The following is an 11,259-nucleotide window of genomic DNA, read 5'->3' as shown; positions in this document are numbered from 1 at the left end:
AGGACAACCGAGTCAGCAGTTTGTTGTGACACTGTTGGAGGATAAACATCAGCGGCTGCCTCTAGTTCACCTAAGCAAAATATAGGAGCTGTGCAGAGGAGCGGATTTTGGACTAGGACGTAAAAAAAACACAAACCATATATGTCAATGGCTGATCCACTTACAGCATTTCTAGAAAAAGGACAGGACTTTTTGAGAGAGTGTCAGGAGACTGATGATGGCAAATCTGCAAACAAAAGTTGAAAGTAATCCAAATAAGTTAAATTGTAGCAGATAATGAAATAACACATGAGAACAATTCTGTGATCAAACTAATATTTGTCCACTTCGGAATTGGTAAACTCCACAGCCCTCTATTGTCCTTAAATTCATCTTCTTTGGACAGTAGGGAATGATAACTAACACATTCTCCAACCACAGTAGGAACACATCAGGGATTTCTCTTTCCAATCGGTTAAGGCAATGGGGATGATACAGAGAAGAAAAGCATCAAGGGGGTCGTGTTTGGTTCCGCCCAACTTACATTTCTCACCAATTTTAAAGGAAAAATAAAAATGAGAAAATTATGCAGAGTAGTTGGGATTTGTGCACAGAGGAACATTGTCCTGAAGTTTAATCGATTCAGGGTCCACCCCCAGCCTAACATTGGACCAAGGGAGAGGACAAATATGAGGCTGTGGGACACAGGGCCTTTGACTCCCTCTCAACTGCCCTTGCTAACACCTACTACTGAATCCCCATAGACAAAAATAAACTCACATCCGCAAAGAATCCAACAAGTATTGGGATCTAAACTCAGAGCCTTTGAGGTAATTGGTCCATTGAAATTTATAAGAGCAATGTTGTTATTATGATTATTAGAGCAGTAAGTATCCCTGGAAAAGCATAACTAAAGGCATGTAAGAATAGAGGGCGAGACTTACTAAGAATTTCCATTGTGGCTGCTCAACTTTTGTGCTTCAACCAGAATGTTAAATGCTAGTTTAACATTCTGGCATATTTCAAAGCCAGAGATATTTACAAAGCCAGAGAAGGGGAGCTTTGCACCGCCTTGCATGACCTTGTGGAGAAATGTAATTTACCCGTTCTGGGAGGGGTTTCATGGGTGGAGCCCTGCCATTCCATTGCATCCACCCATGGTTTTCATACATTCCTGGATTTATAAAGGCATGTAAACTGGGATTGCATGAAATCATTACGTCTTCCTGAAGAATGCATAGTGAGAAGAAAAAAAGAAATGTCCTTGTTATTTCCTCTTTCGACGGGTGCAGCATTTGAAGCACACATATATAAAATGCCTTGAAGGATTGTTTATATGCAGTAAGGTAGCTCTGTTTGTGCAAAGATAATCCTTTTCGTAATGCAGGAGCCCTTTCACTTTGATGGAAGGGTGCCTGCATTGGCGATAGGCTGTTTAAAGTACACCAGCATTATGTGAGAACAGACGTGTGCCATATCTAAGTAGATGTGATGCATTTCTGCTCTCTCCCTTTCATGCAACACAGAACAGCAAGTTGCATGAACAGAAAGGTTGTAGAGCTGTCATGAGATGTTAAAAACCATGCGCCTCATTTATAAGCCCTTGCGTCACTTTTACGCCGCCGGTGCGTCACTTTTTGTGACGCACCAGTGGCGTAAAAAATGCGCCTTGTTGCGCCATATTTACAAAGTGACGCATCTAGGTAGATGCGTCACTTTCTAAATCCCTGCGCCACATTATACCTGCGCCAGGTATAATGTATGCAAGGAAGGGTCGTAGAAGTAACGCAGTGAAATCTATGAGATTTCACTGCGTCACTTCTAGGACGCCGCTGCGTCAAAATCTTACGCCTTCCTCACAGCAGGCGTAAGACTGACGCAGGCCCTTTCACATGGGGCTTGCCCCATGTGAAAGGACGCATTGCTGGAGTTACATCACTTTTGTGACACACTCCAGCAATGCGTCACTTTTGCGCTTACAGATATGTCAGAAATACTGACGTATCTGTAACTCCTTGTGCAATGATGCATCATAATGTAAATATGACGCATCATTGGTGTCGCAAGGAGGACGCAATGAAAAGTGACGCATCGCTGTTTTCACGCAGCGATGCATCACTTTTCATGAATGAGGCCCCATGCTTCTATTGATTTTCTGTTTTTGTTGGAAATTGTCAGTAATGTGTAAGATTTTGAAAATCAACAGAGGAAATTGGTCCATAACAATGCACTTATCAAAATATTACCATCCTAGAGCACGACGTCCATCCTTTTTGCACAAGCTTACAGTTTGTCGGGCCGTGACTCAAGGTTGTACTTTCACGTGTACATCTAAAACAAAGTTTGAAATACACCTTAATTCTTAAATAAGGTATCATGACAAGATGGTATGTGTTTGAGTGACACAAAAGCAGCACATGGAGTAGACAGGGGGTAAATTAAGCAGCCCTACTTTTAATACAAATACTGCAGCTATGTCTGTTTTCATCTCAGATCTAGAACTGGGGAGTGTGAATCTTTGGAAAGTTATGGGGTGCATTAATGGAGGACACCATTTCTGTTTTATCCCAATTACATTTTGCTATTATAAATTAAGCAGTTGTAAAGTTTCTAGAACATGGGCACTGACAGAAAAACAAAAGAGATTTTTGATTCACTTTTCTGTAAAGTGACAATACTCATTTTAATTATGTAGAGACCGACGCTGAAGATAGTGTTAAATATATTATCAGTTGAGGTTTATTAAGCTGAAAAGCTTTTATTGTTAATCTTATTTTGTCTGAAGGAAGAGTAGTGTAACAGGCTATTGTTTAAGACCTGGAGGAATTTCCTCAAGACTGAGCATTCCATGCACAACCGCACTTTCGGACCCTTAACTTTAATTCGCTCTTGCGGAACGGGCCTCAATTTGAGGGGTTTTTCAGCCCATGAAATCGTCCCCTGAAATATCTCACTGATTCATAACTTGTCAGTGTGAGAGACTGGGGGACTGAACAGGTTTGGTAGGGAGGGACAGTTCACCAGAATATTTCTTCAGGGCCAGCATTGGCCAGGAGTGATGGAGCTGATGCAATTTATGAAGACCTTAGATATAGCAGAGCTAGTTGCTACCTATCCCGTAGACCTGAAACTCTTTGATCTGAAACACCACATACCAGTCTTGATTGCTGCTGTACATCTTTGTGTGTTGTTCATGTTTGTGGTCTCGCTACAGTCATTTTTTGCTATCTTTTGGACTCATCATTGCCTCCTAATCTTTCCAATGTGCTTTAGGCTCTTTCATTGGATGCCTTTCTTGTCTCTTTCAATGTTCTGCTTCTTATTTGCTTCTTCCCTCTGTCTCTTGTGTTTGTTCCACCACTGTAGCATAGCTCTCCATCCATGCTTTTAAAAACCTTTGTGGCATATGTACAAGCCCCTATCGCCACAGGAGGTTCCCATGGCGATACGGGTTTGCCTTATGTACACTTAATGTGGCTTAACGCTGCCTTGTACTTAAGGCACCCTTTCAAGCTATTTTTAGCGTGAAAGGGGCGTGCAGTATGTGTTGTGATGGGCGTTCCAACGCAACACCCATTGTATTTGATGCTGCCCCCAATGTACGAGCATGGCATACATAGGAGGCAGCGCCAAAATTAGGACCAGGAAAGCCCTGGTCTTAAGTTGGCAAAACGAGGAGGAATGCATTATTTCTCCTTGTTTGTGCTTTTTCCATGTGTGCTGCCTTGTGCAGCACACATTGAAAAAGCAAAAAATGCCATGGTTTGTTTATGTACAGGAATGTGTCCCTTCCTGTACATAAACAAACCTTTTAAAAATGACATTTTGTAACTTTTATGTGTGCTGCATGAAGCAGCACACAAGAAAGTTACAAAATGTCATTTTAGAATTCTTTATGTGCAGAAAGGGACACGTTCCAACACATAACCTGTCCTCCCCTGCAAACAGACATCCTTGCACCCTGGTGAAGGGTGCCTGCGTTGACGCTAAATTGTTAAACATAGCGTCATCACAGGGGGGAACGCAAGGCTGCACCAGATTCTTGTAAATATGGTGCAGCCTTGCGTTTCCGAAGTGGTGTAGCCCAGGAGGCTAACAACATGCTCCCCTCATAGCTGATGTATGGCTGCTGATTTTTCTCTTTGCATTTTCAAATATCATTTGCTTTTATCACTTTATGGGAGTGCATGGCTTTTGTCCTTCATCCCGACCCTTCTTCCTATTTTTTATTCCTTCCCATTGTTACAGATCCCTGTTAGCTCTTTTCATGGTATACTACATATATGTATAGTACAATGAATACAATAGAGTGATTGAAGGGGCAGGAGTAACAATTTCTTCTTGCTCTCTTAATCTCGATAAACCTTTAATTAGTACAGTGTTCACACCTGAGCATGCCCTCAAAATGCCTGTGAGAGCCAGTACTAAATGTGCTTCAGGAGTGGTCTGAGAAATTGGGTTGTTCGATCACTGGGGTATGAGCCCTAGTCAAGTAGCATCCTCAATCCTTGTCAGGATGAAGCACTGTGTAAAGTATTTGTGCAACACATCACAGTAAAAAAGTGAAAACACCCCTCAAAAAGTATCCCACACACGGTTACAAAAATAAAAGTTATTTTAATAAATAAAACAAGACCACAACAACAAAAATTCAATCAGTAGACTCATTGATATGCAATTTCAAAATTTGAAAATCGCTCCAACAAGCATAAAGTCACAGGCTCAGGCCGACCACAATGAAGTACAGGCCGGCAGGCAACAGGGATCCTGTTAGTGACATTCATCAAAGTATGCTGAATCCTGGTTTGTGGAGCATTGCGAGGATCCGCATCGAAATGTGTCGCACAAGTGAAGCAATGCTTCAGTTCCGAGATGCAGTGAGACTGTGATGAGAGGGCCTGCGTCATCATCAAGGATCCTATTGATGTGACTCACGAAGCGGAGTCTGGAGTTAAGGATGCAGGGCGCAGTTGAGGTGATGGATCCATTTCAAAATCTGCGAGGCTGCAATGTGAAGTCTGGCGGAGTCATCGAGGCTGCTGTTGATAAGAGATGCAGAGCCTATGGCAAAGATTTATCATGCAGTGGCAGTTCCAAGGGTGTTGTGGGCTGCAACAGTGATGAGGGTCTTTGTGATAGGTCCAAACCTCACAGCAGCGGAGATGCGTTGGTTCTGTACAGAGTTTCACCGCTCAGCAGAGGAGATGTCTTGGTTTCGCTAAATCCGCCAAGGCTGGCAGAGCACCTTAAGCAATAGGAGCTGGAATAAGAGGTGCAAGGCAGTGCTGAAGCACCCCCATAAATAGCCATGTCAGAGTACATAAGATGGATGAGCAATACAAATTGAAATTGTGACATTTGCTGTGCCTTTAAAGCCAGTGGTCAAAAGTGAGGCTATGCCTTCTTACAAATTGGTGCTTAATCATTTAACATGGAAATTAGTGTTTACTTTTTATTTTCTGACTGCAAGGTGGGCCGATTGTGTTAAGTTAACTATGTGTCAATCTTGCTAGCGTACAAGTAATGTTTGAAAGGAAAGGTTGTAGGATGTAAATTCTTTACCAACACAATACAATTCAAATACATGCACACATATTGCACAAATAGGTCCAAATATACCATCAGCTAACAAAACACAAATGAAGCACTCTTTTTGTAATTTTGAAGTTTGATGAATATAAAGATATTTAATAGGATTCAAACAAATCAAGACATTTTACTTAGCAATGTGCATATGATAATTAGTCACTCAAACCCAATTTCCTCACATTGTTATTTGTGTGCTATAGGTTTATCATTACACCTGCATGCCAGTAAAAACTATATTGGATAATGGAAAACACACTCTCTCTAAATGATAGTGCACTACCATAAAGTGCAAATCTATGATATTTGCATCAGCATGCTTCAAAATGGACCACAACCTGCAAAAGGCACCCTTACTACTCTCCTGCTAAATGGGTTTGGCTCATTTGCTACACTTGTTCTTTGGCTTATGCTTATATGCCTCACAATCCTATGACTTCAGTGATGTAACATTGATGGCAGCACCCTCACTCTGAAAACTGTTCTAGCACCACTGCCTTAAGCAAATTTCCAAGTGTCCTGGACTGGGATGGTACCACTTGGCAGGGTGGACTCACAGATGGCAAAGTACAAGTGCAAGGTGATTGGAAGCCTGTTTTGTCCTTGAGGCTTCAGATCAGGAGGCCATCCAACAAACCCTTGGAATCACTCTGGGTTCTAGGTTGGAGAGATGCAGGTCCATTCCTTCTCAATCAGGCAAGAGGGCAGCATGGCAGAACAGCAGTCCAGCTGAGTGACAGTCCTTTCGGCAGTACAGCATTCCTTCTTCCTAGCAGAGTACTCACAGGTCCGGAAAGGAATTTAAGTGGGGGCAAGCCTTTGGAGTGCATAGGTGCCCTGCCTTCCTGGCCCAGGCTCCAGTCTAACTACAGGGGTTTTGCAGCCCATTCTGTGGAGATAGGACACAGTCCATTCCAGTGTAAGTGTGGCTGGGTCCAGCTCCTCCCTCTCTTCCTTCCAGTGATGGCCGATCCAGTCACAACTAATCTCCTCATTGTGCGTGGCTGTCTAGGTAGAGTACACAAAGCCTACCTGTTAACCACAGCCAGTCATGTGACTCAAAGATAAGCTGCAGACCCCAAATGGTTGAAGCAAAAAAAATGCCAACTTTCATAAGTGGCAATTTAAGAATTGTAATTTTAAATCTTACTTTACCATAATTCAGGAGTTTTAATTGGGGTTCCAGACACAAGAAAGTTAGGGTGTATCTGTTCTTTTTCGAAAAGTACACTTATAAAATGTTATAAGGTAACTCAAATGTAATCCTTCGGGAGATGTAGGCCTTGCAACAGGAAAGGTTTTACAATATCAGGACATGCTCACTTTTTAAGTACGCAGCACCCTATCCTCTGGGCTGTAAAGGGCCTACCCTTGGTGTGATTCCTATGTATTAAAAAGGAAAGTTGGGTCTGGCAAGTGGTTTACTTTACCAGGTCACAATTGCAGTCTGAATATGAACATACACAGGCTGCAATGGTTAAAGTACTACTTAAGTGGGTGGCGCAATCAGTGCTGCAGGCCCACTAGTATCATTTAATTTACAGTCCCTGGGCTCAGGGAGTGCGACTTTACTAGGGCCTTAGTTTTAAATTATATCTGCCAATTGGATATAAGCCAAACTTTCCATTTCTTAAAAAGAGAGCACACGCACTTTAGCACCGGTTAGCAGTGGTAAAGTGCAGTGAGGATTAAGGCCAGCAAAATCAAAGTCAGCAAAACAGGTGGTCGGAGGCAAAAAGTTAAGGAAAAACCACACCAAGCATACAGGTCTAACAAGTAGGATTTAGGAATAAATGGCGGTGTACAATGGCATTTTACACTGATATAACCCATCTCATTATGGCCCCTTTAGATGGAAGGTTCTGTATATCTTCCCCTACCCTGTTTGCATTTCTTGAAGTAAGCACCATTGTATGAAAACACAATAATTCCAAGTTTAATTTCACTTACCATTGCTATTTAGGATAGAATATCATCTTAAGATCTTGAATCCAAGTTACTTTGTGTCATTTTTTCCAGGTGTACACAGAAGTAACACTTTAAAAAACAAAAACCTGCCATCCTTCTTCATAAGCGCATGCAAGGATTTACTCCACCTTTTAAACAAGAAAGGAGGCATGAAGTCAAAGCAGCAGGATAGTGATTTTAGCTTGATATTTTGCAAGGAAATTATACCTCATTTTAACCCTTTCGGTGCTCATGACGGAACAGTTCCGTCATGAGCGTCGGTTGGCCTGTGCTTATGACGGAACCGTTCCGTCATGGTTCTATTGGTTCTTTAGAACCGTCAGCACCGCAGCGGAATTCGCGCAGCGCTGAAGGGGTTAATATTATGTCTCCATTTTCTCTTTACTTTGGGGTCTTATTTGATGTTTGTGTTATGTCATTTTCTGATGTTCACAGACTACTTGTGATGAGGATTTCCAAGCAGGAATATTCATAAAGCAGGAAAGTCATTCTTGTTGGTCATTAACATCGACAAGTCTGTTCAGTCAGGGGTTAGCTGCGACCAGGGGTTCAGGTAGTTTCAGTTGAGCCCCCTAGGACTTTGATTTTCTCAGGATTACCTGGCTGAGGACAGGTTATGCAGTTAAACTTGCAGCAATTGCATAACCTGTCAGAAATGCAGCATCACTTGGGTGCTGGAAACGAATGTAAAGTGCATCAGCAAAAATTTAAACAGCCTCCAGATGCAGTGGCATGCACTATATGGTGCCAAGATATGGGGTTATGACAATCTGTTACCCCTAACACGTGTTGAGAATACATTTTTGCGTAATCAAACTAATCTACCCAAAAGTACACCTATGAAACCACTTCGGTATGATCTAGGCAGGAAAGCCTTGGTAGATATGGCTAGATTGCGCCCATTATTATATTGGCGTCGGCTATGGATAACCCCCGAACTTGCCCTTTATGCCCAGGGTGTTTTGGATGTAATCAAAAATGACCACTTTCATAAGATATCCTGGTTAAAGGATCTTTTCAAAAATCTAGTGGAAATGGGCATGAAGGGGTTGTGGGAGAACCCAGAAGTAGCCTTTTTTCCCTCGAAGGTAACACTAAAAGAAAAATACTGGGAAATGATTGTGTATACAGACTGGAATACTGCTGTTCCCTCCTCAATGGAGGGTCGTTTTCTTGAGTGCAAAGTTGTGCCTAAATTAGAGCCATATTGGGATGGTATCACAAAGCCAGGAGATAGAAAGCTCTACTTCCAGCTTAGAGCAGGGTCCCTTCCAATAAGATCGTTAACAGGAAGATGGGCCTCTGCCAGTTCCAACCTGTGCCCAGTCTGTAAGACTGATAAAGAGTTTCTCGCCCATCTTCTCTTTGTGTGTAAAGCTTATACCATCCCGAGATGAGTCTGGTTAAAACCAGTTCGTAGACTCTTAGGCACCAGGAAAAGTACAGTGGCATTAAGGTTAATTTGCACCAGTACATTACCTGTTATTTCATATGCAGTTGCAAAATATCTCGGATGGGTCTGGGCAATTAGAAAAAATCTCTTCCATGATTAAATCTATCCCATGTAGTATTGTAATGATTTTAGAATTGTTAAAAATGAATTGAACCAGTGCCTTGTGTATATAACTGAGTCCATACTGTTTTTACAAAGACATGATCTTAGAGATTGTTTTAAAAGTGTAATAGTATTAATCTGTGTTAAGTGGTTTCCTTTTGAGTATATGTGCCAGCCAGTCAAGGTTAATTTAACTGGACTGATACTATCAAATGGAATGTTTTAATGTCTATGCTTTTATGAGTGTTTTTAAATCTCGAATAAAGCAATTTTGAACTTTGAACATGAAGGTGTTTGCAGCAGGCACATCACCCATTGAAAGAGTTTTTAGGATCAAAATGTGTAACCTGTAGGCTGCAAACTAATTGCTTTAACCCACTGAGCTGCCTCACTAGGATACACACCTATGCCTTGCCTACTCTTCAGGAGTGGTCTGAGAAATCGGGTTGTTAGATCACTGGGGTATGAGCCCTAGTCAAGTAGCAACCTCAATCCTTGTCAGGATGAAGCACTGTGTAAAGTATTTTTGCAACACATCACAGTAAAAAAGTGAAAACACCCCTCAAAAAGTATCCCACATATGGTTACGAAAATAAAAGGTATTTTAATAAATAAAACAAGACCACAACAACAAAAATTCAATCAGTCTTAAGATGAACATACACAGGCTGCAATGTTTAAAGTACTACTTAAGTGGGTGGCACAATCAGTGCTGCAGGCCCACTAGTATCATTTAATTTACAGCATTTACCAAGCATACAGGTCTAACAAGTAGGATTTAGGAATAAATGGCGGTGTACAATGGCATTTTACACTGATATAACCCATCTCATTATGGCCCCTTTAGATGGAAGGTTCTGTATATCTTCCCCTACCCTGTTTGCATTTCTTGAAGTAAGCACCATTGTATGAAAACACAATAATTCCAAGTTTAATTTCGCTTACCATTGCTATTTAGGATAGAATATCATCTTAAGATCTTGAATCCAACTTACTTTGCGACATTTTTTCCAGGTGTACACAGAAGTAACACTTTAAAAAACAAAAACCTGCCATCCTTCTTCATAAGCGCATGCAAGGATTTACTCCACCTTTTAAACAAGAAAGGAGGCATGAAGTCAAAGCAGCAGGATAGTGATTTTAGCTTGCTATTTTGCAAGGAAATTATACCTCATTTTAACCCTTTCGATGCTCATGACGGAACAGTTCCGTCATGAGCGTCGGTTGGCATGTGCTTATGACGGAACCGTTCCGTCATGGTTCTATTGGTTCTTTAGAACCGTCAGCACCGCAGCGGAATTCGCGCAGCGCTGAAGGGGTTAATATTATATCTCCATTTTCTCTTTACTTTGGGGTCTTATTTGATGTTTGTGTTATGTCATTTTCTGATGTTCACAGGCTACTTGTGATGAGGATTTCCAAGCAGGAATATTCAAAAAGCAGGAAAGTCATTCTTGTTGGTCATTAACGTCGACAAGTCTGTTCAGTCAGGGGTTAGCTGCGACCAGGGGTTCAGGTAGTTTCAGTTGAGCCCCCTAGGACTTTGATTTTCTCAGGATTACCTGGCTGAGGACAGGTTATGCAGTTAAAGTTGCAGCAATTGCATAACCTGTCAGAAATGCAGCATCACTTGGGTGCTGGAAACCAATGTAAAGTGCATCAGCAAAAATTTAAACAGCCTCCAGATGCAGTGGCATGCTCTAAAACATAAGGGTACTCCAGGAAACCGAGTGATAATGCCAGATGACCCAGAGAAACACCTGGCAAGGCTTTCGATTAAATATTGAATATATCTTGTTTCTCCCTTAACCCCTTACCTGCGGCAGCTATTCCGCCGCAGTGCTAAGGGGGAGGGGGGGCCGCGCGGCATTCCTGTGCTCGTGACGGAACCCCTCCGTCACGAGCCTCGGGTGGGCTGTGCTTATGACGGAGCGGTTCCGTCACGGCCCGCCCACCTAATAGAACCTTCAGTGCAAGCGTGGAATTCGCGCCACACAGGCGCGACCAGAGGGCCGTGACGGAACCGTTCCGTCAATAGCACAACCCTCCCGAGGCTCGTGATGGAACGGTTCCGTCACGAGCACGCAAGGGGTTAATGCATGTATAATACAAAAGAATGCTTTTCACACCAGATCATTGCCGAGGATGGCTTTTCTTAATTTACGTAACTG

This window comes from Lissotriton vulgaris, chromosome 7 (genome assembly GCF_964263255.1).
Source record: "Lissotriton vulgaris chromosome 7, aLisVul1.2, whole genome shotgun sequence".
NCBI classification, from domain to species: domain Eukaryota; kingdom Metazoa; phylum Chordata; class Amphibia; order Caudata; family Salamandridae; genus Lissotriton; species Lissotriton vulgaris.
This window is presented reverse-complemented; position numbering follows the sequence as displayed.